The following is a 27,587-nucleotide window of genomic DNA, read 5'->3' as shown; positions in this document are numbered from 1 at the left end:
GTTCAGCTAATCCTCTGAGGAGAATTAAAAGGTTCATAATGTATCTGTGTGATGAAGTTTAGCAGTAATATCTGTGGGCAAGATAGTTCATGGTATTTAGAGATCAGGCAGTGGGTTGTGAGCTTGCGGCAAATTTATTTGTTATTGAATTCTCTCTCTTTCGGCTCATCCATCCTCATGAGCAGACATGTAGTTTTCAAAAAATAGCCTGTCAACAACTTTGGAATCCCCCAGTTAGTGAGGTCCTTAGAGAGGAGATACATTTTCTTGATTAAACAATACACTGTCACACTGGGCAGACTTGAAACGGATGGGAAAAAATGGAGTTATTAATCATTCTCAATGCTCGTTGGAAAATGCAATTTCTATTTCAGCAAAGCAAATCATTTCTCTTTGGTTAACTAACAAAAGTGGGCTGCAAAGTCTCCTTACCTTTGGGTCATGCCTGAGAACTCAGGTCTGTGAAGATTCCACAAGACCCACTTCCTTCTCCCAGTTGTCTGTGTGCAGTGGGCAGGGCTGCAGCCAAGCTAAGGTCACTTTTCCTGGACGCTCTATGTTATGACTCCCTAGAGCTCTCCCAGAGCACATCCTGCCTCCTGGGCTTCAAGTTCCCTAAAGAAAATATAAAACAATGTGTAAACCACAGAAATATATAGTAATGAGATAATGAAAAAGGACACCAGATGGTACATTAAAAGCTTTTGTCGTTTCCTCCAGAGATTCACAGAAATGCCTATCAGGCACCTACAGGGTGCTTAGCGCTTGGTTAGGATGAACAAGCCACTTATTGGGCATTCAGTAATGACATAGATACAACAATGAATAATGTGAGTCAAATATAGCATGATAGAAGACAAAATCGGACGTCACAGGAACATAAAGGATGGCGATTAAGAGACATGAGATAATCAGCAAAACCTTTAATAGTCTTCAATGATGAGAATGATTTGCCTAGCAGCGAAGCCTTCATTGTTCTCCTTATGGAGCACGCTGGATCACTTCCCTAGCTGTTTTTGTCAGCTGACATTCAATGTCCTCGGAAATGTGATCATTTCAGCAAGAGCAGGCTCCTCCTACAGACACCTAGGTCCTCCTGAGTTCTTTTATTTACCTTGGCACTCCAGAAATTTGCAGTGTATGGTCAGGCTTAGGAACCATCCAGTGTCATGTTTGCCTTCAAATCTAGACTCAGGTTTCTTTGAAAGCAACATGATCTTTCTTACCAACACTCTGCTTGCAGTCTGGAAAGGACTGATTGCCCCAGCATCTCAGGATGGGGGCAGAAGGGCATTCTCCCAATCCCCAGCGCTCCTAGCCAACCAGCACTCCTGCTTGCTCCTGCAAAAGCCTTTCTCTGAGGGGTTGGCCCTTTCAGCTCTCTCTTCTACACAGCTGTCCCAGCTCGTTGCTCTTCACTCTCAGTAACGGCTGCGTCTCACTGCCTCTCTCTTTCTCTTTCTTTTCTTTTCTTTTTTTTTTTGTCTTTTTTTCCCTTTTGTTTTGTTTTGTTTCCTTTTCTTTTCTTTCCTTCCCTCTATCCTTTCTTCCTCCCTTCCTCCTTCTCTCCCTCCCTCTCTCTCTCTCTCTTTCTTGCTTGCTTGCTTGTTTGCTTTCTTCTCTCTCTCCCCCTCCCTCCTTCTCTCCTGCCTTCTCTCTTCCCTCCTCCCTCCCTTCTTTCTTTCCTTCCTTCCTTCCTTTTTCAAAAAGCTTTATTGTTTCCATTTGGTTCAAGGCTTGGGAGAGGGTTCTCAGGTGGTTAAAAGGTGCCTGGTGGCTGCGGGGAAGGTTCACCCGCAAGCCTGGCACCGGGGGGATCCCAGAGTGGCCCCTAAAGTCTGCTGGGCTTCCGGGGCTCCCAAGCATGCTTGGGTGAGCCTTCAGAAGAGAGATACTTGCCCAGGCCAGCCTGGGAGCCAGCCAGCCTGTGGAGATTAGTCAGGTGGTCATTCATCTCCTTAGTAAGTTTTACCTCCTCATCCAGGAAGTGCTTCACCAGGAAGTCACAGCGCTGGGGATCTTGCCAGGCAGAACCCAGGGCATGTAGATCCAAAAGGGCCTGGTTCAGGTTCTTCTCCAGAACCAGGCAGTTTCTGTGGCATCCAGGGTCTTACGCACTCATCCTGGGACAGCCTCTGCACATCCTGGAAGAGGGTATGGCTGCTGCACTGGTTTTGCATCTTCAAGAGAAGCTCAGTATCCTCACACTTCTCAGCCAGCAGGTGGAAGAAGTGGCCCACAGCCTCCAGAGTCACATCCTTGCTGCAGAAATACACGCCCAGAGAGAGGTAGGTGCAGGAGGCCCGCAGATGCCTGCTGACCAGGCAGCTGATCGCACCTTCACCTGGGTGGAATAATACTGCTGAATTCGGGAGCTCCTGGTCGATCGATCGGCAAGTAGGAGCTAAGCCTGGAGTAAGGTGTTGGCTGGTCTCAGGGGCAGAGAGTGACAAAGAATATGGCTCTGAAGGTTGTGACTAGAAAAGGTTGGAGGGTTGTCAGAGGCTGAAAGAGGGGCATCCCTGGGTCTGTTCGGTCCACACACTGTTGAAACAAGAGACAGATCTGTGGGACCTCTGGGTGCACTGGCTCACTGTCTCCCTCTTCAACTCAAACCCCACTATTACTGAAGGAGCCTAGGCTTTCGAATCAAAGAGAACTGGGTTTGAAACACAGCTTGACCTACCAGCAGTTGTGTGACCAGAGGCAAGTGGCCTGACTTTCGGACCCCTAGTTTGTCACACGTAACACACAGTAATGATGCTTTCTTGAAGAAGGCTGTGAGACTCTGCATGCAAATTGCACACCCCCATGGGAAACTCACAGAAAAGCATAAGTGTTGCTTTGGAGGATTGCTATGACGTGGAGAGCATAGCCAACACCCTCTCTCCTCAGTTCTCCCATCTCTGCTGCTCCATCAAGCTCCCCAGCACGTAGTCCCTTTCAGCTTTGGACTACCTCACAGCATTCAGAACAGCTCCTCGACCAAAATCTTAAAGATCTACATTTTTTCCATTACCTTTTCCTATTATTCTAGCCCTCTTCCTTTTATGCTCATGCTGTACCCCTTCTCCAATTTTTTTTTGCATCATCTGTTCCTCCTTGCTCTCCTTCATCTCTTTTCCTGTCTCAAAGCGTAGACGTCACGATGTCATTGATAACATTCTTTGACAACTTTCTTGCTTCCTCGTCTTTCCAGCAAAATTCCACTGCTACGCCAAACCAGGGGTTTGCCTCTCCTGTTTTTATACCCAGTCTCTAGAGAGCTATTAGGAAAACAAGATTAAACTTCGGTGAGCATCTCTAAGTATACATTCTCCAACTAGCTCTAGTGAGTTTCTTTTACACTCTTCACTCTTCGACCTAGGACATTCTCTTTGAGTTTCCTACACATCAACTTTCTGAAAGCTCCCCGCTAAAGTTCTAGCCACAAGCATCCCATGAGAGGAACTTCCCTAACTGTCTGTTAATCCCCTCTCTCAATCCTTCCCCATGTCCTCCTCCTATAATTACAAAGATCCACATGTTAGAAGGCTCTGTACCTCATCTTCTATTTCTTTAACAACATCATTCTCTTCATCATCTCTGCTCTCTTCGGTTGCATTGCCCTTTCTCTACCTACTTAATCTGTCTCTCAAAATATGAATGTGTTCAGTGTCTTCTCTTCTTCATATGCTTCCCTTCCCCAGACACTATTGATTCTCAGTTTGAAACATTCCTCCTGGTGTTCACTCTTATAAATCTTCAACCTCTCCTTCTTCCTCCTCGCTCCCTCCACCCTCCCCCCCTTCATCTCGGGTCCTCTCCTAAACACGTGAACATTTCCTAGGGTTCCACCCTCAACCCTTCTCTATTGTCCTTCTGGATTCTCTCCTGCAGGGCTGATAGTCACCACATTTAGCACCTGGCATGGGTGGACACTGACAAATCAGGACAGATCCTGGCCATAAGTGTCTGACAGAGCTATGCTAGTGCATAACAGCTGAGCACTAGCCCCGACTCCATGGCACCCACAGTCACCAGAGTCCCAGATCTGTACCATCAGCCAAACCGCTTTCATAAATCAAAGTGGACACATTCCCTCGGACGTAGCACAAGCACCATAAATTTAACATTCGCTAAACTGAGCTTTTCCTTTCCTCTTTTCTTCAAATGTTTCTTCTCCTGCACTGTACTTCTAGGGAGCTAGAGAGTGACAGCACTTTATTCTGTCTTGAGTAAAACTGTTTCACCACTGTGATCTTGGCATTTTCTACCTCGGCTGCAAGGGAGAAGAACACAAATCTTAAACTGTGAACTTCCCTGCTAAAATCCTATGACTTCGTACTGCTTTTAGGATAAAATTCACACTCCTTAGGACATACAAGGCTCTTCAGGATGTGGCTTCTGCTGGTCTCTTTAACCTGGCTGACTTCTCAGCACTTCTCTCACCATCCTTAACCCTTTGTGCTCTCCACTCCATACTAGATGGAGCCCTAAATATCAGCCCCCAAAGGCTGTGGTAGTTTTTGCCTTGAGCCTTTCCACAGCATCTCTTGGCTACCTGAGCCATCATATCACCACTAACTTGCCCTGATCTATTTGTTAAAACAGTTCCTGCTTCCTTTTAAAAACCTAGCACTACCCCCTCCCCCAAAAGACAAAACAACCCCTAGTCAGAGAGATGTTTAGTCTTTTTTTGTTGTTGTTTTCTTCTTGTTTTTAAATACTTTATTTGTCAGACAGAGATTACAAGTTGGCAGAGAGGCAGGCAGAGAGAGAAGGGGGAAGCAGGCTCCTTCCTGGGCAGAGAACCTGATGCGGGGCTGGATCCCAGGACCCTGGAATCATGACCTGAGCCAAAGGCAGAGGCTTAACCCACTGAGCCACCCAGGTGCCACACTTTCTTTTAGGAAGACTTCTTGAACTCCCCACTGTCCAGCTAAGGTTAAACATGATCCTCCTGCTCTCATTACGCCTCCTGGTTACCTCTTCCATTTCGCTGATCAGAAACTACCACATCTCTCTACTTACCTGTTTAGCTCTTCCTTGCAAGGGGAAGTTTTTGAAAGCAGTCAGATCAGCAGCTGGAGCACAGAAGGAGCTCAAGAGTTTATGGATTGAGGGGCTGATGGCACCAAGAAGGAAGAGCGTCAATGAACACCAACACATCGTGTCTGTTCATTGTTGGTATATAGGTTTGCTTATCATTTGAAAAGGCTTGAAATTCGTGAAGCAGATAATACTGCCTAGTCTTTGTTTGGCGTTTGGAGAAACTATCAAGACACACAAAGCATCCCTCAGGAGTTTCTGAGAATCTAACATTGATGAGAGGGCTCTGTGAGCACCTGCCGCCTCCCTGTAGACACGGTGATTGCCTAATGAGTCTTGACTAATTCCACCTCTCTCGGTGCTTTGCCAAAACAGACCCATAACACTTTAGGTTAGTTTCGTTTGCCACCGTCCTCCTTTCCAGATTTTTCTTTCATAGAGTAAAAGTGGACATGCCAAATGGACACAGGTAACATTCTCAGATCACCTTGTTTTGTATTTTGGGTGCTCTCCCAAATCCTGCCTCTATTTTAATCATTTCAGTAAAACTACATGATTTATCTTTTAATGTTTCTCTGTTGCCCTGTAATTTTTGTGACATCAAACTGTATTCCAGACACAAATTATGATTTAGCTTGTGTTGTTCTGGATTTTGTATAGCCTCCAGCCATTTGATTTAAAAGTTTGAGAGAGAAGTGTTGCACTTACTAGGAGTTGAGTGACTGTGTCTGGGGGGAAATGCAAATCTGCGAACGGTGAAGGAAGAGGTCACCTTTAGTTATTGGAGCATAAAAAGTAGTTGGGAGCAGATTACCTGCACAGTAGTAAAGGACTCTTTCTTTAGAACCAACTTTTAAATGATTGTCCAAATTTTGGTTCAAACATTCCCTCACTTGCCCTTCCCATTCCCATTTCCTACTGCCTCCCAAAGGAGATTAGCAAAAAGTGGACAAAATTAATTTCTCAAATTCTTTTTTAAAGAAGATTTTATTTACTTATTTGACAGACAGAGATCACAAGTAGGCAAAGAGGCAGGCAGAGAGAGAGGGAAGGAAGCAGGCTCCCTGCTGAATAGAGAGCCCGATGTGGAACTCGATCCCAGGACCCTGAGATCACGACCTGAGCCGAAGGCAGAGGCCTAACCTACTGAGTTACCCAGATGCCCAATTTCTCAAGTTCTTTTTTTTTTTTTAAGATTTTATTTATTTATTTGACAGAGAGAGATCACAAGTAGATGGAGAGGCAGGCAGAGAGAGAGAGAGAGAGAGAGGAAGGGAGGCAGGCTCCCTGCTGAGCAGAGAGCCCAATACGGGACTTGATCCCAGGACCCTGAGATCATGACCTGAGCTGAAGGCGGGGGCTTAACCCACGGAGCCACCCAGGTGTCCCCCAATTTCTCAAATTCTTAAGATGAAAAAAGTTCAGGCCTATTATATTAGAGCATTTTATCCTTCTTGTGCCAATGCTGTTGATGATAATTTGAATTTTGCTTATGATTGAAATACAAAGTAACCCCTTCCATCATGTGACCCTTGCTGGGGCTTCCTCATCTTATTGTCTATCTCAGACCATTCTCAGTATCTTTCTTTCCAAGGCTTACCACCACTGGGCCTTGTGCTATGTTATGAATGTCCAAATGGCAAGCCTGGTGTTTATTAATTCCACATCAGCATTAGGGAATATAAGGGGATTATCATTTATTGATCACACATGATGTGCTAGAGCAGTGCTGGGTGTTCACAGATGCTATCTCATTTAATACCATATTTCTAGTGATGAAGAGATTATTTTCATCCTGTTAGATAAGTACATTGGGGTTCAGAGAGCTTAAGCAATTTTATTTGACCAACAGAGCACAGAATGTAGGGAATCCAATTATGGTTGATTCTGAAAGCTCATTATCGTTCTTTTATACAGGCTACATCCTGCTATGACTAGGGAATATCACAGATTTAGCATTTAATTTCCCTGTTATGAAGTTTTTCTCTTAAAAATTTCATTGTGGTTCCTAATGAATTCTCCATGCCCCTTATAAAGTCTTCCGAGGATACCGTGTGCACACATACACATACGTGGGTATGTGCTGGAAATTAGAAATAGTTCTGTTGATACATTAGGGTATTTAGCCAATAGCATTTATACCGAGAATTCTTCCCTTTTCTATACTTCCCAATTTGAGAGTCTTATAGAATGGTCTATAACTTACAAAATCAAGATGTTGATCAGCACATGGTTTGCACAAACTTTGGAGTAGTTGACACAGTCCAGATTCCCTTTGCTCTTCTTCATCTATCCTCCGTCCAAATCTGTCCTTCATCTGTCCTTCATCTGCCCTCATCGCCTTCTAACCTCATTTTCATCTACTTGCATTGTATTCCCTTGTGACTTGGTCTCAGTTGATATCAATTCGTAGCAGCCTACTCCAACCCTTTCTTCCCTTCTCTTCCCTGGGTTGGTTTGTGTCCTTTTCAATTAACACTTTCTCTGTCTACTCTCGTCTTTGATTTCTTCTTCGTCAGAACCACCTCGTTGAAACAGTGAGAGAAAGGGTAAGTGACTATTAGCAGTATTTCTATAATTAAATGAAAAAAGTAAGGACATTGCTTTATGAATTTTTTTTTTCTTTTTAAAACTTATCCTCAGTCATTGGACAATGCTGGTATATGGTGAGCCCTCAACAAATATTTCCAAGTTGTTTTGTTGGTCAGGGCTGTGTATGAGGTGATGCAAACATGAAGGCTACACAAAATGGCTATCTATATCTATATCTATATCTATATAATTTTTTTTTTTGAAAGAGAGGGAGAGACGTTGAGGAAGAGCAGAGGCAGATGGAGAGAGAGAATCTCCAGCAAACTACGCCTGAGTGCAGAGCCCAGTGAAGGGCTGGATCTCTGAACCCTGAGATCATGAACTGAACTAAAATCAAGAGTCAGATGCTTAACAGAATGAGCCACCCACATCCCCCCAAATGGCGTATTTTAACTATTGTTAGTTTCCATGTCAGACGCTTTGAAAGTGAGCAACCCAGTGAATGGGGCGAGGCCTACTATCTGCCAGCTACATCTAGAGTAAAAATCTTTAGTGAGGAAAGTCTCCTTAATAAAAGGAATACTTTGGCATTATTTAAGTGCCAAATTAATTAGATGATGTGGTATAAGTCATCAATAGGGGATCACATTACCCAATCTTCCCAGCCTTGTTGTTCTTCTAATGCAATGCTTTGGACTCCTAATACCTGCTTTGCTCCATCAGCCCCAAATCAGTCTTTTCTCCATTTTCACTTGCTGAATTACCTTAACACCTATGTGTGCTCCCAGAGCAACCCATACTTCTACTGGCAAAGCACTCACAACAGTTTAAATGATGTGTGTGGCTGGGAAATATATCATAACCTCCCTGTGAGGCTATAATACTCTCATTGCTTCAGAGAAACAACGTGGAGAACAGAAAACAAAAGACTCCTTCAACATTTTGGAGGAAGAAGGGCTTCCCCCATGGCAGAATTTGCTACTGTGCTCACCAAAACCTGTTTCTTTTTCTTTTTGGACACACAGCTAGCTGACACTTTTCAGATTCCCTTGCAGTCAGGTGAGACAATAACTAAGTGTGACCCATGGACAGACCTATGGATTGTTGATAAAAATGATCTCTGCTCTTCCTTACCTGGACCCAGTGACCCCCAATCAGTCCCCCACGCTTCATCTTCTCCACAGCTGACTGCATGGAGAGGATGCTAAAGACACAGAGGACAGTGAAGCCACAAAATGGGAGGAAAGTGGATCTCTGCATTGCCATGAGAAAGGTTTCAGGCTAGAGACTTTCAGCAAACTGTTTAGTGACAGAATGAGGATGGGTGGCAGAAAGACCTGATATAGACAGGTTTGTGGAATCTGAGCACAAATATGGAGACCCAGGTTGGTAGCAGAACTCTAGCAGATAAACAGGTATGGTGTGAGTCTAGGGTCTCAGAACACCACGTGGCAGAGTAATTCATATCCCTACAAGCACAGCTTAGGCACAGAATACAGAACTGCTGGACATAAAAGTCTGCAGAGATGAGTCAGTGGTCACCTCTAAGTGGTGACTGTGTAGGCTGGAAGATGGAATGCATCAGATGGAATGCTGGATGTCTCAGCAGATGCATGTGCTCAGGTAGCCTCAAGTGGCCTCAGGAGACAGTGTCACCTTCCTAATCCAACCTTATGAACTCCTCAATACTTTCTATGACCCATCTCCAAAATTATATGCAACCCATGAAAAGAGGAAGTCTCTAATGGGCCAAGATGAAGTTTCTGTTACTCTGGGGGAATGGGAGCTTGAATTGGAAAGTAGGTTGGGTTATTTTTCACCACTGAATATGAGGAGCAAGATTCATTCCCACTCCCTCCTTCGTTTGTCTCTTTCCTGCTGTACTGTGAGCTCTGTGAGGTAGGGCCTATCCAGTTCACCAGGTTGTCACCAATGCCTGCACATGGTAGGCACTCAATGACTACTTATGAACATGTGAGCAAATGAATAGTCTGTGAACAAAAGAGTGGTTCCATTTCTGTCTATCAATGGTGTGTGTGGGAAATAACTTCAGGGCAGCAAGAGCAGAGAACTAAGTTGGGAGAGTTTTCTGTTGGGGATTTTGTTCTTTTCTTCTAAAGGTGGAAAAACTAAATGTTACTGAATCTATTTCCTGAGAGACAATATTAGCTGTTGGGTCTTAAAATAATAATTACCGGGCGCCTGGGTGGCTCAGTGGGTTAAGCCACTGCCTTCGGCTCAGGTCATGATCTCAGGGTCCTGGGATCGGGTCCCGCATTGGGCTTTCCGCTCAGCAGGGAGCCTGCTTCCCTCTCTCTCTCTGCCTGCCTCTCTGTCTACTGTGATCTCTGTCTATCAAATAAACAAATAAAATCTTAAAATAATAATAATAATAATAATAATAATAATAATTACCAATGGCAGGACACTACCACCTTTGTGAAGGCTTACTCATTCATGTGAGGGTTTGAAGCTCAGAAGAAAATAAACAGATGTTCAATGGCAGGCTTCCGCAGTGACATTTATTTTTATAAAACACAGGCTTATACATCTCATATATTGTGTCTTCATAACTTTGATGTCAATCATAATGAGTACAAGCAGGTATCAATAGTGTTTTTATATAAACTAGAAATACTACATTTGTTCATAACTTGAGAGTGGTTATTTTTGATATACAATGACATAAGATGATTTCAATTCTGGGTTTTCATTTTATGTGATAATTATGATCACAATAATAATTATCAACACTGTCACAATGGGGACCATTTATTGAGTGCTTACTTGGAATATTGGTTGTTTCAAAATTAATTTTGAACTTATGGTTTAATTGGTTTTCAACCAATGCCTAGAGAAGAAGAAGGTGTCCTTCTCCTGTCCCTCTTGAGATCACATCTTGAGAGGCATTATGGGAGCAACAGAAAGTCTCAGAGAGATCTAGAGGAATCAAAGTATTGGAGGCTGGAGTCTCACCTTTCTGAACATAGCCTGGGAGGATGCCAAGATGAAGAGAAGCTTTGAGTTCAGCATGGTAGACGGTTGAATTTTGGGCTCCAAGGGATATGTCTACCCAAAACTTCAGAATGTGACTTTATTTGGAATAAAATTCTTTCTGATGTAATTAAGGTAAGGGTCTTGAGATTATATCATCCAGGATTAGGTTGGGCCTTAAATCAAATGATGAACATCCTTATTAGAGACAGAAAGAGAGAGATGGGAAGAAGAGGCCTATGAAGAGAGGAGCAGGAATTAGAGTTCTGCAGCTGTAAGCCAAAGAATACCAAGCATTGCCAGTGGCCACTAGAAGCTTTGAGAGAGTCCTGGAACAGAACAGATTCTTCCTTCAATCCCACAGCAGGAATCAAGCCTGCAACATCTTGATTTCAGATTTCTGGCCCCCAGGGATATGAAAGGATAAATTTCTGTTGTTAAAAGCTACCCAGTTTGTGAGAATTTGTCATGGCAGCTCTGGGAAACTAGTACTCGAGCAGCAATAGCCAGGCATGGGTCTGTGGGCAGTCTTCCAGTCACGTCTTGCAAATCAGTGCACACACGGCCCCCTGAGTGTCCCAGCCCAAAGGGGTGGTTCTCCAGCAGAGAGCTGGAGCAAACAAGAAGAAGCCTGAGGTCAGGATAAGGGAGGAAAAGAGTGTGGAGCCCAGTGTAGCAGGTGACTGCCCAGCTGCCAGGAAGACTGAAGACCATCATGGAGGAAATCTTCAGGACCTTGGAGGAAATACATAGTCCAGGAACTTCTCTGTCCACTTCCAGGGTGTGGTATGAGTTGCCTTTGGTTTTTGTTACCCTGGAAGAAGAGAAGAGATGAGAGAGAAAAGAAAGCCTTAGAACTGAATACAGTTGACTTTTGAACAACATGGGTTTCAACTGTATAGGTCCACTTATGCATGGATTTTTTTTTTCCAAAAATACTGTACTGTACTGATAATGTATTTTCTCTTCTTTGTGATTTTCTTAATATTTTCTTTCCTCTGGCTTACTTCATAGTAAGAATACCATGTTTAGTACATATAACATACAAAATATGTGTTAATTGACTGTTTATGTTATCAGTATGTTAACAGAAGTCTATTATTGGTAGTTAAGTTTTGGGAGAGTCAAAAGTTATATATAGATTTTCAGCTGTGTGGGTATCAGTACCCCCAACACCTGTGTTGTTGTGTTCAAGGGTCAACTGCATTTATCCAAAAGAGACGAAGTGTTTACCTGAAAGACACTATTTTATACTGGAAAGGAAAATACCTTTAACTGACATGTTTAACTTTTCCCCTTGGTGATTGTCACATAGGAAGCTCAAAGAATAGGTAAGTTACAGAAAACAATTAACTTTTTTTGCACATCTGAGTTGTTTGTGTGAATTCAAGAGTGGAACACTTGATCTCTGTCTTATTTGGGATGAAATCTTCCTCACCAGACCCCTGTGCTTCTCTTGCAAGAATGTGGTGGTTCCAACCCCACCCCCAAAAGGCTTCCAGATGACTCAGCATGGGATCCTAGCAGGAATCCAGCATAAACTCCAGATGAGACCTTGCCTAATGTATAGTGTGCTCAACAGGTGTGAGTTCTTTTCTTTTTTTTCCCCCTCCCCAACTTTTTATCATGAAAAGTTTCAAATACACAAAGTAGTTGAGAATAGTTTAATGAACACTCTCATACTCACCACTGTCTTAGATTCAACAACTGCTAAGGTTTCCTCATTCTCTTCTTATATATGTGTGTATGCACATTATACATGCATATTCATAATAGACTTTTTTGAAGTATAATCGGCAAATAATAAACACTTTTTTATTCTTTTATTTTAAGAGATTTATTTATTTGTTTGAGAGCATGAATAGGGGGTAGGTCAGAGAGAGAAGGAGAGAGAGAGAATCCCAAGCAGACTCCATGCTGAGGGCTGGTGGAATTGATGCTGGGCTCAATCCCACAATCCTGAGATCATGACCTAAGCTCAAATCAAGAGTCAACACTTGGGGCATCTGGGTAGCTTGGTTATTAGATGTCTGCCCTTGGTTCAAGTCATGATCCCGGAGTCCTGGAATCAGGTCTTGCGTCAAGCTCCCTGCTCTGCTGGAAGCCTGCTTCTCCCTCTCCCACTCCCCCTCTCTCACTGTGTTTCTCTCTGTCAAATGAATCAATAAAATCTTAAAAAAAAAAAAAAAAAGAGTGAGACACTTAACTGACTGAACCAGCGCAGTGCCCTTAGGATATATTTAAAGTTTACAATTTGATTAAGTTTTGCAGTCTGTATATACCTACGAAACCATCATCACAACTGAGATAACAAACAAGACCATAACCTTCACCCAAAAGTTTCTTTCTGCCTCTTTGTGATATCTCCCTCCCCGAACCACACATCTCACCATTGATTCCCAGGCAGCCTTTGATCAACTTCTGTCACTGTAGATTAACTTAAATTTTCTAGAATTTCATATTAATGGACTCATGAAATATATACCCCTCACTGCAGGGACTTCTTTCACTCAGCACAACTATTTTGAGGTTCATCCAGGTTGCCACATGTAGAGTAGTTTATTTCTTCTATTCCTAATGTCCTATTGTATGTAAACCAAAATCCATTTATCCATTCATCTGTTGATGAAAATTTTCATTGTTTCCATCAGATAAAGCCACTAGGAGCATTCATATTGGAATCTTCATGTGGACATATGCTTTCATTTTGGGGTGCATATCTGGGAGTGAAATACTAGGTCATATTGCTATATGTGTATGTTTAACATTTAAAGAAACTACCAAGTTGTTTTCCAAAGTGGTAATGCCAAGTTACATACCTACCAGTAGTGTATGAGAGTTCCAATTGCTTCTAATCCTTGCCAACATTTGTTATGTTTAAGTTTTATAATACTAGCCATGCTAATAGGTGCATAGAAGATTCTCCTCATGAGTTTAATTTGGATTTCTCTGGTGTCTAATGACCTTGAATACCTTTCCATGTTCTTTACCTTTTCATACATTTTCTTTGGTGAAGTGTCTATTCAAATCTTATGTGGTCTTTAAAAATTGGGTGTGTTGTCTAATTACTAAGTTGTAGAAGTTATTTATCTATTTGGGAAAAAAAACCTTGTTTTGGAAATATTTTCTTGTATGGCTTGCCTTTTCATTTTTCATAACTGTGTCTTCAGAAGAACAGAGTATATAATTTTAATGATGGTTAGACATGCAACTTTTGCCTGTACAGATCTAGGAGGTGCACTCTGACTCCAGATCCAGCAGTTGTAGAGGCGGTGGTTTCTTGATCCTTGCACAAGACCTAAGGAAGGAGATTCCTGGAGCTAAGGGCTGCAGCAGCCGTGCTCCGATTTCATAATGTGCTGGCCTCTTTGCTTCCACTCCCCCCTGACTTTCTGTGCTTTGTGTATAGGTAAGCTCCCTTTGCAGATATCCTCCCCCACAGGTGCCTTGTTATGTTTGACCAATGGGTGACAACGTCAGGAGACTGGTAAGGTGGAGACGGAGAAGTGACTTCTATCCTTCCTTCAGTATTGTGGGGACTGCAGTGGCTGAGACTGAGCTAGCAGAAGCAGTAGCTGGAGTGCACCCTCTGGTGTCTGCACAGGCAACTCAGGTTCAACAGGAATCTTGGCAGCACATCGATCCTGTGCTAGGGAATGCTGTTTTTCCCTTTTGGATCCTCAGCTACAGCCAGTTATGGCTTCCCACAGTTACCCTTCTCCGGGGAACATTATTTTTCTTCTTTTGTCTTTCCAGTTGTTCCAACACCCTTGCAACCAATGTCTATATTAAATTTCCTCTATTTGAAGGGTGCCTGGGTGCCTCAGTTCATTAAGCACCTGCCCTCCACTCAGGTCATGATCCTGGGGTCCTAGGATGGAGCCTTGCCTCCTAAGGCTCCCTGCTCAGTGGGGAGTCTGCTTCTCCCTTTCCCTTTGCCCCTCCTGCTGCTGGTGCTCACTCTCTTTCTCTCCAATAAATGAATAAATACAATATTAAAAAAAATAAATTTCCTCTGTTTGAAATTAAGAATTTCTTTTCTTTTCCTTTTTTTTTTTTAATTGAACCTGATATGATTTCCTTCCAAGCATGACAGAGAATCCTGTCCACCAGCAGCCCAGCTCTGTGGAATTGTTCTAGGAAGTATTCCTTTTATTTATTTTTTTAAAGATTTTATTTATTTATTTGACACAGAGAGAGAGAGTGCAAACACAAACAGGTGAGCTACTGAAGGAGAAGGAGAAGCAGGCTCCCCGCTGAGTAGGGAACCCCATGCCAGGTACATCCCAGGACCCTGGGATCATGACCTGAGCTAAAGTCAAATGCTTAACCCACTGAGCCATCTGGGTACCCCTCTGGGAAGTATTCCTGAAGGTTCCGTCTAAAGACTTTCCCCTTGCCCTTCCCAATTATCCAGGAAGCACCAAATTTCTCAACTTAAAACTCTTTCTGATTAAAATAGCCAAAGTGATTTCCATTCTCTGCAACTGGAACAAGATTCTGGAGTTCAAAGGCTTAGTCATCTTTTGATAACTTGTGTTTAAAACTTCTGTACAGGGGCGCCTGGGTGGCTCAGTGTATTAAAGCCTCTGCCTTCGGCTCAGGTCATGATCCTAGGGTCCTGGGATCGAGCCCAACATTGGGCTCTCTGCTTGGCGGGGAGCATGCTTCCCTTCCTCTCTCTCTCTGCCTGCCTCTCTGCCTACTTGCGATCTCTGTCTGTCAAATAAACAAATAAAATCTTTTAAAAAAAATAAAAATAAAACATCTGTACATCCATCTCTCTGGCCTAGTTTTGGCCTATGGCCAGTAAGTCACACCTACATTCTGGTGACCAGAGACCCAGAATGTCTGAGTGTCCTGAATGACTGCTGATTGCTGATGAGAACACAGGGCACACAGGTCGGAAGTGTTTGTGGATTTCACTTTGTTGGGTATTTGTGACCACACTGATCAGTTATATGATGTTATTTATATGTTTTGTTTTTGTTTTGCACACACTGACAGTAAAAGAAAGTATAGTAGATATGCACGTTTTAAGTTTTAGATCTGAGTGAATCCAGCTCTTCCACTTACGGCTTGCAGGTTAATCTCATAGAATCTCATTTTTTTCCCCATAAGAATGAGGGTAAAATGTCTGCAACAACTTTATAAGATTTTTGTACTGGAGTAAGTGAGATAACCTGTATATATATATATATATATATATATATATATATATATATATGTAAAGCACTTAGTGGTTTTGCCTGTAGGTATACCTCTTAAGGACATGAAGGTGTAAATTACTAATTTAAGCAAATCCACCAACTTCAGAGACTGCCTGGTCAAGGCCAATCTGTGTCCCTGGATACTGTGACTTCTTTTCCTGAGATACACCCAGAGGTGTTTTGTGGGCTAGATGGACTAGAGACTGCTTTGAGGACTAGATGAGAAAATTGCCACTTACTACTGTGAGCCCTATTAATGACTGATTGTTTAGGAGAGAGCATGCAAGGAGCATTAGGAGGAGCCTGGGGAAACTCCACAGACCTTTCCCAATAAGCAAAATGTAGTCACCAACATTTCACAGCAAACTGCAAAAGACTGCTACTAAATGTGTTCCACTTTCTCAATAGAGTGCAAGTTTTGACTTTGAGGACCATTTTTGGGGAAAGTCTTAACTTACCAACAATTTTTTTAGACAGTCTTCCTGAAATGAGGGCTGTTTCTGGGGATATGCCTACAGACATCCAGGAATGATTCTTGAAGGGGAAACTGTAGAGAAAATTTTGAACATCAGAGTGGTCAAACGGCTGCCATGTCCATTAACATGGGAGCCTTATTTTCTGTGTTTTATACTGAGTATTGCCTGTTCATTGATTGTTCCCCTCTTCCTTGCTAAAAGATTCCACTTTTATTTGGACTACAGCTTGCCCAGCCACAGGGGACCAGTCATGACTAAAATAAGTCGAGCATAGTAATCCTGTTTCCTTTTGCTAAATGATTGGTTTAGAGGTCTAGCCAATCACATAAGAAGTCAGCCTAGGGATTCTAGAAAAGATCTTGCTTCCTGCTAGAGGATACTCACTCCATCCTTCCTGCTTTGGAATTTGTCAATTTTGTGAGAAATTGTGATGGTTGGTGCTGCTACAACCATCTTACAACCATAAGGTCAAGAGAACCACAGAAATCCATAGACAGCATTCTTACGTTATGACTCCACCCCAAAAGTGCCTACCTCCAGACTTGTCATTAAGTGAGCTCTTACTCAGAGGGCTAGTCTGTTGTATTGCTTTGACCCTGACTCAGCCTGGGTGCAGTATGATGTCCTGGGCAAAGTTTGAGAAGATAATTTAGTACAAACTCTGGTTGATAATATCTACTTGAGTGTCCCTCCCAAATTTTTCACATTATATTTTCTGTACTAGACTGTGTTTTAATTTTTTTTTTTTTTTAATTTTTTTTTTTTTTTAATTTTTTTATTTTTTATAAACATATATTTTTATCCCCAGGGGTACAGGTCTGTGTTTTAAAATATATGGCAAAGCAGTCTGCCTCCATGGCTAGATATTTTCTGTTTCAGAACCAATCTGGTACAAAGGAAGATCAAGTGGAGTGTGCCTGTTCCTCACCCTGGTGTGTTTCTGGTAAATAAGCTTATTCACACAATTGTGTTGGAATAGCAGAAATTTCCATGCTGAGAGGACTGCAGTTATGTTATTGCTGGCTGGTGAAGACAGGACCATGCTTGCTGTCATAGCCTCAATAACTGATTCTAGAAATAACGCCCTCCTCCTCAAACTTCCCTCACCACACCCAAGGAACATATCCCAGATAGTTATATTTCTTTATTCTTCATATTGGCTCTTTATAGCACTTTTTTGTCATCCTGTCTTTTTTTTAATTCTCAAAATCTGCTGCATGCTTGGCGCAAAGACTGTGTTTTGCTTGCCCTAATGGCTAATTACTTGAAGTGGGAAAAAAATCTCAACTACAGACTGATGAACAACATAAGCTTGGAAGTTACCACCCCCATGTAGAGCCACTCTTCTTTGATGAAAATATTTCATAGGATTAAGTGAATCCACAAAGAAGTTTACACTATATACTTTGGTAAAAAAGGAAGTAGGCCTCCTGTAGAAAGACACTGTGACTTCTGGTTAACCACAAGAAAGACCTTGTTGTTGTTTATAGACCTGCTATATTTTAGAGTCAAGAATGGGCTATGAAACTGCCAGAAATTTTGCTCACATAACCTGACTGGATGTACACATTTAATAAGAAGTTTTCAAAAAAGTTATTATTCCAACAATTTCCATTTATATACAATACCATTTTAATAACATCCTGTAAACTTGTAAAGGAGCATCCCTTCTTTTAAGAGAGATATCTTGGTTTTGTTTTGATTATAAAAGTAACATATGCTCTGTGACAAAAATGCAAACCACATATTCAAATGTTCAAATGTAGAGTGCGGAGGTTCCCTGTAAACTCATCTCTCAGAGACAACCACAACTATTTAGTGCACAGACTTCCAGTTTTGCATGCATACATATTTATGTAAATGGGATCTAACTCAACACACAGTTTTATAAACTGCTTTTGTCACTTAAAATATATATCTTGAACATCTTTTCAATTTAAAAGTTATATACTTCATCTTTTTTTTTTTTTTATTGACATATAATGTATTATTTGCCCCAGGGGTACAGGTCTGTGAATCATTAGGCTTACATACTTCACAGCACTCATGATAGCACATACCCTCCTCAATGTCCATAACCCAGACACCCTATCCCTGCCCCCCAACCGTCCAGCAACCCTCCGTTTGTTTCATGAGATTAGGAGTCTCTTATGGTTGGTCTCTCTCCCGATCTCATCTTGTTTCATTTTTTCCTTCCCTACCCCCACAACTCCCTACCTGGACATGCAAATTCCTCATATCAGAGAAACTATATGATAATTGTCTTTCTCTGGGTAGATCTAGAGGGTATTATGCTGAGCAACATACTTCATCTTTTAAAAGAGATGCATAATAGTTCAGTGGGTTGATACACTTTTTTTTATTTAATCAAACAAATACATATTTAAAACCTTTTTTTTCCTTTTACTATTTTAAACAAATCTACAGTTAATACCTACATACCTGCACCGTCATATGCTTTGATTATTTTTCTGAGGATATATTTCAAGAAATGGAATGACTTTTTTTTTAAAGTATCGTGGTTTAAAATTTTAATACCCTTTGGCAAATTTCTCTAGAAAGTTTATTTCTATTTGCACTCCTGTACGCAATGAATGACACGACACTTTTCCCAATATCTTTACCATTGCAAGCAGTAATAATTGTTTGAATGTTTGCCAATCTGAAAGCTAATATCACTGATGTTTTGCTCTCTATTTAATTAATGATTAGTGAGATCAAACTTCTTTTCATTGGTTTATTGGCCACTTGTGTTTCATACTTTGTTAATTGCTTGAGCACACCCTTTGCTTATTGTCAGTAGGAAGGTTAATCTTTTACATGTTAGAGTTCTTATATAGTAAAGGCCTCAATTGTTTTTGTTTGTAGAAGTTACTCACTATTGAAAATTATTTATCCAGCATATGGAAGGTCAGTCACTCATGGAGCCCCAGTCTTCCTAGGGAAGCAAGCTGAGTTAGATGGTGGCTTCTCTCTCTGGCATTTCAGATGTGCATTGACTCTAGAGTACTTGTTGCTCAGTACTCAGTGCTTGGGGGCTTGACTCCTTCACTATACAGGTATCTAATAAAAGATGGGGAAAATCCTTGTTTATCTTTGTACCTTAATTCAGAAATAACACTCTGGGACAGTCATTCAAAGTGGTAACAAAAGCAAAGCCATTTGGTATCCTTTCTTCTCTGTCTTCTATAGCACAGCACAGGCGGAATCTGCAGAGTGGTAAGGCAGGCAGTTTCACTCTACTCAGCCCAGTTTGGGGCATTTTCGGTATGTCAACATTATAGTAGAGGCAGGTGATGTTCAGAAAAGGACAACACTTTTTCGATGATTTGCCCATTTTTCAGTTCAAGGGAACTCTCCCCTAAATTTGGAAATTAAGGGTCAAAACAAAAAAGCCACCAACTGTATCTGTGATACTGTATATGAATGGAGAAAATTAAAATAGAATGATGTTGGGAAATATTAGCCTTACAAATGCCTCAAAAATGATAGATTTTAAAAAGGACAGTGACTATTTTTGAAACCACAATTAGATATTTACTCATTTATTTCTAGAGGCAAATGTATGTAGTATGTGTAAATTCATTTTACAGCTTATTCTCTTTTTAGTGATCATGCTGATAACTGAAATTTCTGAAGAGCTGTTGCTAAGCAATATAACTTGAAGCATGTAATGAAGCTTTTGGGTGACTACTTAAATGTAAGAAAGTACTATCTTAAGTTTACTACTTCATTATCGATCTACTTTTAATGTTTGTGGGATTGCATCCTTCTTCCTTAATTAAAATTTTTTTACAGTCATTTAAAACTGATCTAATAATCTAACCAAAGATGAAAGAGGAAATATCTTTTGGAGAAAAATGTTTACATAGTGACAAGGAGACAAGACTTTGGTGTTCAACATTGGGTTATCTGTCATTATCTATCTGGGTGACTTGGAGCATGTCCCTCCCTCTTTTGGACCCAAGACTTTACCTGAAGTTCCAGCCAATATGAGAAGACAAAAGACATGGAGCAAAAGCAAGGGAGAAAAGACAACATTTTCTAGTTGTGCTCTATTGTATATGTTGAAAATCCAAATGACTTCACAGATAAATTAATAGATATAATAAAATTGTTCATCAAGTTCAACAAGTATACAAGTAATCAGTCTTGTATAAAAGATTGACATACATAAATCATTTGTATTGCCATATCAGCCATAAATAAGAATAGAAACTGAAGAAAAGATGCCATTCCAAGAACAACAAAAACTGAAGGTAACCTAGAAATAAATATGTGTGGATTATCCATGGAGAATATTAAAATACATTAATGAAGAACCTAAGGAAAAAATCTGAACAAGTAGAGGTATATACTATGTTAATAGATGAAAACGATTCATATTGTCATTAAGATACTTGATGTCATTTCCCTCCCCCTAAAACTTACAAACTCAAAAACATCCCAATAAAGTCTCAATAGAGTTTTTCATGGAACTTGATATATTGATTCTGAAATTCATATGGAAAAAGGCCAAGAGGCCTCTCATGTAAAGGCCAGAAGGAGCTAAAGCAATTTTGAAGAAGCAGGAGGGGAGGCTCACCTTCAGATATGAAGATAAATTATAACACTATGGTAACACAAGGTGGTGCTTTTTTTCCAGAGATGAACAGGAAGACTAATGAACATATTGGTACAAAATAGAGCTCAGCAAAAGCCCCAACTTATAAGCAGTTGATGCATGACAGGGACACCACCACAAATCAGTAGAAAAAAGCATGGGCCTTATTAAATAGTGACAGTACAATTTAATAGCATTAGATAAATTCCAGATGGATTAGAGAATTAAATATGAAGGACAGAATTTAAAAACTCTTAGAGGGAATACAGATGACTATTTTCATAATCTCTGTTGGGAAGTATTTCTTAATATAAAGCCATGAAAAGCACAAACAAAAAGTTTGATGAATTTGATTATATTAACTTTGAAAAGCTCTTTCATTATAATAAATATTTAGGAAAGAGTCCAAGATGGTGGGGGAGTAGGAGATTTAGTTTTTTTCTGGTCCCAGGAATTCAGCTAGATAGCTATTAAATCATTCTGAAACCTGCAAGCTCACACCTGGAGATCTTAAAAAAAAAAAAAAAATAGCAGCAGCTCTACAAATAGAATTGTCCTTCTGCAAGAAGGACAATATAGAAAAACTCACCTCAAAAAAGAGAACAAGAGGCAGTACTGACTTCCAGGGACTTAATAAGTATGGATATAAGTAAGATGTTGGAACTAGAGTCAGAATAATGATTATAAAGATACTAGCTGGGCTTGGGGCGGGGGGAAGCCATAGAAGACACTAGAGAATTCCCTTCTGGAGAAATAAAATCTAATCAATTTGAAATAAAAAAGGTTATTAATGAGATACAATAAAAAATGGAGACTCTAACTTCTAGGGTAATGAGGCAGAAGACAGAATTAGTGATATAGAAGACAAAATGGTAGAGAATAAGAAGCTGAGACAAAGAGAGATAAACAGCTACTGGATCATGAGGGGAGAATTTGAGAGAGAAGTGATACCATAAGATGAAGCAATATTAGAATAATTGGGAATCACAAAAGAAGGGGAAAGGGGAGGTGAGGGGAAGGGGAAGAGGGTAAATTGGAGCAAATTATAGCAGAGAACTTCCCCAATCTGGGGAAGGAAACAGTCATTCAAGTCCAGGAGGCACAGAGAACCCCCCTCAAAATCAATAAAAATAGGACAACATCTCGATATATAATAGTGAAATTTGCAAATCTCAGAGGCAAAGTGAAAATCCTGAAAGAAGCTTGGGACAAGAGGTCCTTAACAAGGGTATGAACTATTAGACTACAAGGGTAGAAATATTAGACTGGCAGAAGACCTATCCACAGAGACTTGGCAAGGCAGAAAGGATGTATGATATATTCAGTGTACTAAATGGGAAAAACATGCAGCCAAGAATACTTTATCCAGCAAGGCTATCATTCAAAATAGAGGAGAGATTAAAAGCTTCTGGGACAAACAGAAACGAAAAGAATTTGTGATCATTATACCAGCCCTGTAAGAAATATTAAAGAGGAGATCCTTTAAGTGATGAAAGAGCCCCAAAGTAACATAGACTAGAAAGGAACAAAGACCATATACACAAACAGTGACTTTATAGGCAATACAATGGCACTAAATTTATATCATTCAATAGTTTCTTTGAATGTAAATGGGCTACATGCTCCAATCAAAAGACACAGGGTATCAGATTGGATAAAAAAGTAAGACCCGTTGATATGCTGCCTGTAAGAGACTCATTTTTGACCCAAAGACACCTCCAGATTGAAAGTGAGGAGGTAGAAAACCCATTTATTATGCTAATGGACATTGAAAGAAAGCTGGGATAGCAATCCTTATATCAGACAAATTAGACTGTAAACCAAAGACTGTAATAAAAGCTGAGGAATGACACTCTATCATAATTAAAGAGTCTATCCAACAAGAATATCTAACAGTTGTAAATAATTATGCCTCTAATATGGGAGCAGCCAATTATATAAATTGATTAATTAAAAAAATTAAAGAAACACATTGATAATAATACAGTAATGCTAGGGGACTTTAACACCCCACTCACTGCAAGGACAGATCATCTAACCGAAAATCAACAAGAAAATAGGGCTTTGAATGGTACAGTAAGCTAGATAGACTTCACAGATACATTCAGAGCATTCCATCCTAAAGCAACAGTATATATATTCTTCTCGAGTGCACAAGGAACATTCTTCAGAATAGATCACAACCTGGGTCACAAATCAGATCTCAAAAGATTGGGATCACTCCCTGCATACTTTCAGACCACACTACGTTGAAACTGGAACTCATGTGGCTGCAGAAACAAACAAGTCAAGAAGATGCTCCCACCTATCTGCAAAGGAACTGGGGGGAAGAGCATCCTTTTGATGAGTACTGGTGTTGTTCCCCCACACTTGGCCTTAAACTAAATGCAGAGAGACTACACTTAGATCCAGAATAAATAACCTTCTAATGGTAGGAAACTCCTCAATAATTCAGTCTCTCTGGCTCCCTTGGTCACTGGATCTTCGAGGGCTGATCTTTTGTCAAATGCTTTGAATGCCTTCATAGATACCAACTGTTCATTTCACAGAATCATCAGATGAGAGCAGAGGTTACCAGGATTTTCTCTGACAATAACTCAAAAAGGAAGTCTGGAGTGGTTCCACATCTTTTGAAGGTTTTATACAAGTGTTGAACATTTTGGGTTAAAAAAGTACATGTTAAATAGTAGTTGTTTATAATTATTCTTCTGAAAGAGTTTAGGATTACCCCTTAGTGACTTAATAACGCTCTTTGATTAGAGTTTTTGAATGAGGTGCCTGCTGACTGGTAGATCATCCATGAGCTTGGGAGGTTTTGAAAGGCTCATTCATCAAAGCCAGCAGTTTTGGCAAACTCTGAGCTACAGCTTTAATTAGCATTATGTTGCTTTCTTCAGTTTGGATTTTGCAGAAGTTAAAGCAGCCAGGGAAATATTTCACTCAAATCCACCTGCTCACTCAGCATCACCTAACCCTTTAGTTTTCCATAAATAGCTTAGGATGAAGAGTTGACAGTCTACTTGTTTCTGTACTCACAGCTTGAGTGCCTCAAATGAACATATGGAAAGGTAGAGTTTGGGGGCTTTGTGACTCTTCTTAAGCCAGGGAAATGAGTACCTGAGGCTGTTGTGTTAGTGCCTTCCTTGATATCCATATGGCTCTTAGGTTTGGAGCTGGCCTTATAATCAAGTCAGAGCTATAGCTGGCTTTGATGTTGCCCTGGCGTAATCTACTTTTTCTGCCTATCTTTAGAAACCAGCACTCCCATATCTCGGTCTCAGAACTGCCTAGATCCTTTATGTAGGCACCTCTGCCAATCTGATGTCTAATTAAGCAAAGTGATAAATAACTTGGGTCTATCATTAAGTCAATTTCTCTAAACATAGAAATGAAAGAGAACAAAAAGTACTCTGCAGGATATACTGTATTTTGCAGTTAGTTCTTATTATTATTGGTATATTCTTCACTCACTTCCATTTGAAGAGTATATGAGATTTCAGCAGTTCTCTCCAGTACTAGAGGGTAGAAGAAAAGGTACATGGATGAAGGTGTACCAACCATAATGGGACCAGCCATTCACCATAAGAAATAGCCTTATTTCTTATAGCATGGCAGTTTGGGGAGATTCTCTTTGTCCTCCTTTGTTTTTGGAAATGGACACCTGACTATAGAGAGACCCCATATCTTACAAAGGTTACTGATGCCCTTGAACCCATTGAACACTTTCAGTGCATTCCAGGATAAAAAGAGACGTAGATCTATTCTTTCCACATTCCATATTCTTCTCTCTATGAGCAGATGGAGTACAACTGTGTTCACTTTAAATAAACAAGAGTGTGTTGAATACTCCCAGATTCTTTGCAGTGAAGTGTTTATTGCCAGGTGTCTGCAGAGAGCTTCTCAGTCCTTCTTCAGCCTCAGCTGCCTCACACAAGGCCTCAATTGGTCAAGACAGGACATAAAGACCTTGATATTTGGGCCTAAGGTGAGCTAATTCTGATGGGCAGTATTTGCTCCTAGGGTCCTCATGGGACTGGCTGAGGCTTTATCATGCTTGCATTCAGACTTTTCCCTCCACTCAATACAGCTTCTTTCCTCAGCATAGATGCTGATCTTTCAAAATTCCCTCTATGCCAACTACGTCTCAGCATCTGCTTTTGGATAGCCCAACCTGCAACATAAAGCAAAGCTCTTTCCTTTCTAATCAACCATATATGCCAAGTTAAGCTATGACTTCTCTATATCCAAGGGCAGTGGCCCATGTTGGGTGGGGGAGGGCTAAAGAACACAGTGGGACCATAAATTTATGGGTTCCAAAGATATCAAGAACCAAGGATGTGGGTCCTTTGAGTTCATCAAGTCCAGATTTTAAAAAATTGTATTCTGAGGGAAAAGTTAAAGAGCACTCCTTACAACAAAGTTCCCAGGGCAGAAACATTTAAGAACTAGAGCACGCATTTCTCTTTGGAGATTTGCCATGCATATTCATGAGAGATTCTGTTGTAAAGAGCATAATTTAACTTTAGCTTAATGATCATTGTCCAAATTTATTTGATTTTGGAAACCTTCTATTCCCATCAAACAACCATTAGTAGCTCACTGTGCTAGAGTTCTTTTGATAGCCCTTTGGGAAGCTACAATGAAGACTTATGTAGAAACTGAGTCTCAGACAGACAAAGCTTCTCCCAAAGCTGGTAGAATTAACTCTTGGTAGAATCAGGACTAGAATGTGGCGCCATTGATTTTTTTCCAGTACTTCCTGTGAGGTTTAGCTGCCTCTCTCATGTAATCCTAAGGGGATGTTAAAACAAAATTTTTTGGTTTCATTTTCAGCTGAGGTTCCAAAAAGTGGTGTTAGACCTCTGAGCAAGATTCCCAAATGATGAGGCCAACCACCAGAAAGTAGCTCTTGCTAAGAGACTGAAGTTGAAAACTGGACGGTTGTCTTGAGAGAGTGGCTCTTGTGCTGATATAATGAGGGGGGTTGCCTTCCCCTTCAGGCAAAGTGACAGTGGCTTCCAGGGACTGCCCCAAGGGCTGGTTCACATTTCCTGCCAAAGGGAGCCTGGATATCAGCCTGCAGCTGCAGATCAAAAAGCCGTGCTTTAGGAATACCCACAATCCCACTAGTGATGGGACAGACATGAGTTTCTTCCACAGTGGACTTGAGGGAGAGCTCACCTATAGTCCTCAAAAAGGGCTTGACACAAGAGGACTGTCTGGAGTGGTGATCAAAACTGAAAAATGATTGTGAAGGTGGATTGTTGAGATTCAGAGCCAAAGAGGAGTTTTTAAAAGCCAGTCAGAGGGCAAAGCCCACAGAAGGCACAGCAGGTGTGTCACCCAGTGATTGGGGATTCTCCAAGAGCTCACAGAGGTCTGGCCCAGAGACCAAGTCTGTTTCAGACTTGGTGAGGGTGAGATAATGCTGGCTAAGGGTAGGAGGGAAGCACCACCCCTGCAACTCTCCCTTACCTGATGTTTTTTCCTTCCAAATCACCATAACTTGCTAGTGGGGAGGCTGGAGGACCTGGCAGGCTGAGCAAAGCAGTAGCCAATCAGAGCCCCTCTCCCAGCACAAGACCTGCAAAAGCCACCAGCTGAGAAGTGCTAGGTGTTAGGAGATTCTTGTTTGGAGCTCAAGTTACTATTACATTGTACTTCATCTATTATGTACTTAATAGTAGCCATTCTTACCCCTCCAAGTTACTGGAACCCTTTTACTCTGGAGGAGAAAGACTGTGAAACCTGCCCAGAATTTCATTCCTGGTAGGGGTTATGCATAGAAAGGAGCTGACAATGGATTTGCAGAGGCAGTGCTGACAAAGAAAAGCCAAGCTACGACTCCATGACAACAATGTAGTAGGGACCGTGGAGCCAGATCACCTCAGTTCACATCCTACCTGTCGCTGTTTCCAAGTTACTTAAATTCTCTGTTCCTCTCTTTTCTCATCTGTAAAATGGAATAATAATAGAACCTACCTCATAAAGTTATTTTGAGAGTTAAATTGGTTAACACATAACGAACAAATAAAATAGTGCCAGAACTCTCATAAATGCTCTATAAATAGTAGCTATTATGGGTCTAGCACTTTTGCAACATGTCAGATAAGCATGTATGATGATCCCTGTTAGGTCCATTATTAAATGAAACGAGACTGAGACAAAGTGAAAGTTATTTAAAGCTTTATTTTATGATAAGTATTAGAAGTTAGACTGATTGGTCAGGGGAACGAGACTGAGACAAAGTGAAAGTTGTGCAAAGCTCTATTCTATGCCAAGCATTAGAAGTCAGACTGACCAACCAGGGCCATCTCTGAAGAGAGCGACCACCCCCAGCTTACAGGCTCAAGAATTGACTCCAAAGAGGGCTACCCCTCCCGATCTTACAGACTACCTTTTATAGAGCAAAAGTTTGACCACACATAGGTGGCCAGTGAGATTGTAGTCATGTTAGGTTACACGCAGGTGGCCAATTGAATTACAATTTACCCTATAGTAGCTGTTTGAACTAACCTATTACTCTGGTCAGAATTGGTGTTCAAGGTTGGCACCCAAATGGTGGGGTTTACATTCTTTGGTGGTTAGGGAAAAAGTATGTGTGTTTCTTACTGATTAGATGTCTCCACCTGGCCCGACTCATCCTTGTATTCTGGGCTCTGTTATTAGGAACTAGCTGACCATATTTTACTGGTTTCCCAGACTTGCTTCTAAGTAAGTTTCTCTGGGGGTCAGTTTAAG

At 41.0% G+C, this 27,587-nt stretch overlaps 1 pseudogene; it reads right to left on the bottom strand.

The window, feature by feature from the left end:
- Positions 1-1,831: 1,831 nt before the first annotated feature.
- Positions 1,832-7,369, bottom strand: LOC101681847 (annotated as a pseudogene).
- Between the last annotated feature and the right edge of the window lie 20,218 nt (positions 7,370-27,587).

This window comes from Mustela putorius, unplaced genomic scaffold (genome assembly GCF_011764305.1).
Source record: "Mustela putorius furo isolate JIRA1106 unplaced genomic scaffold, ASM1176430v1.1 tig00003983_pilon_pilon_pilon, whole genome shotgun sequence".
Taxonomy (NCBI): Eukaryota; Metazoa; Chordata; class Mammalia; order Carnivora; family Mustelidae; genus Mustela; species Mustela putorius.
Note: the sequence above shows the minus strand (reverse complement) of the source record. Positions and strands in the feature narration are given on the sequence as shown.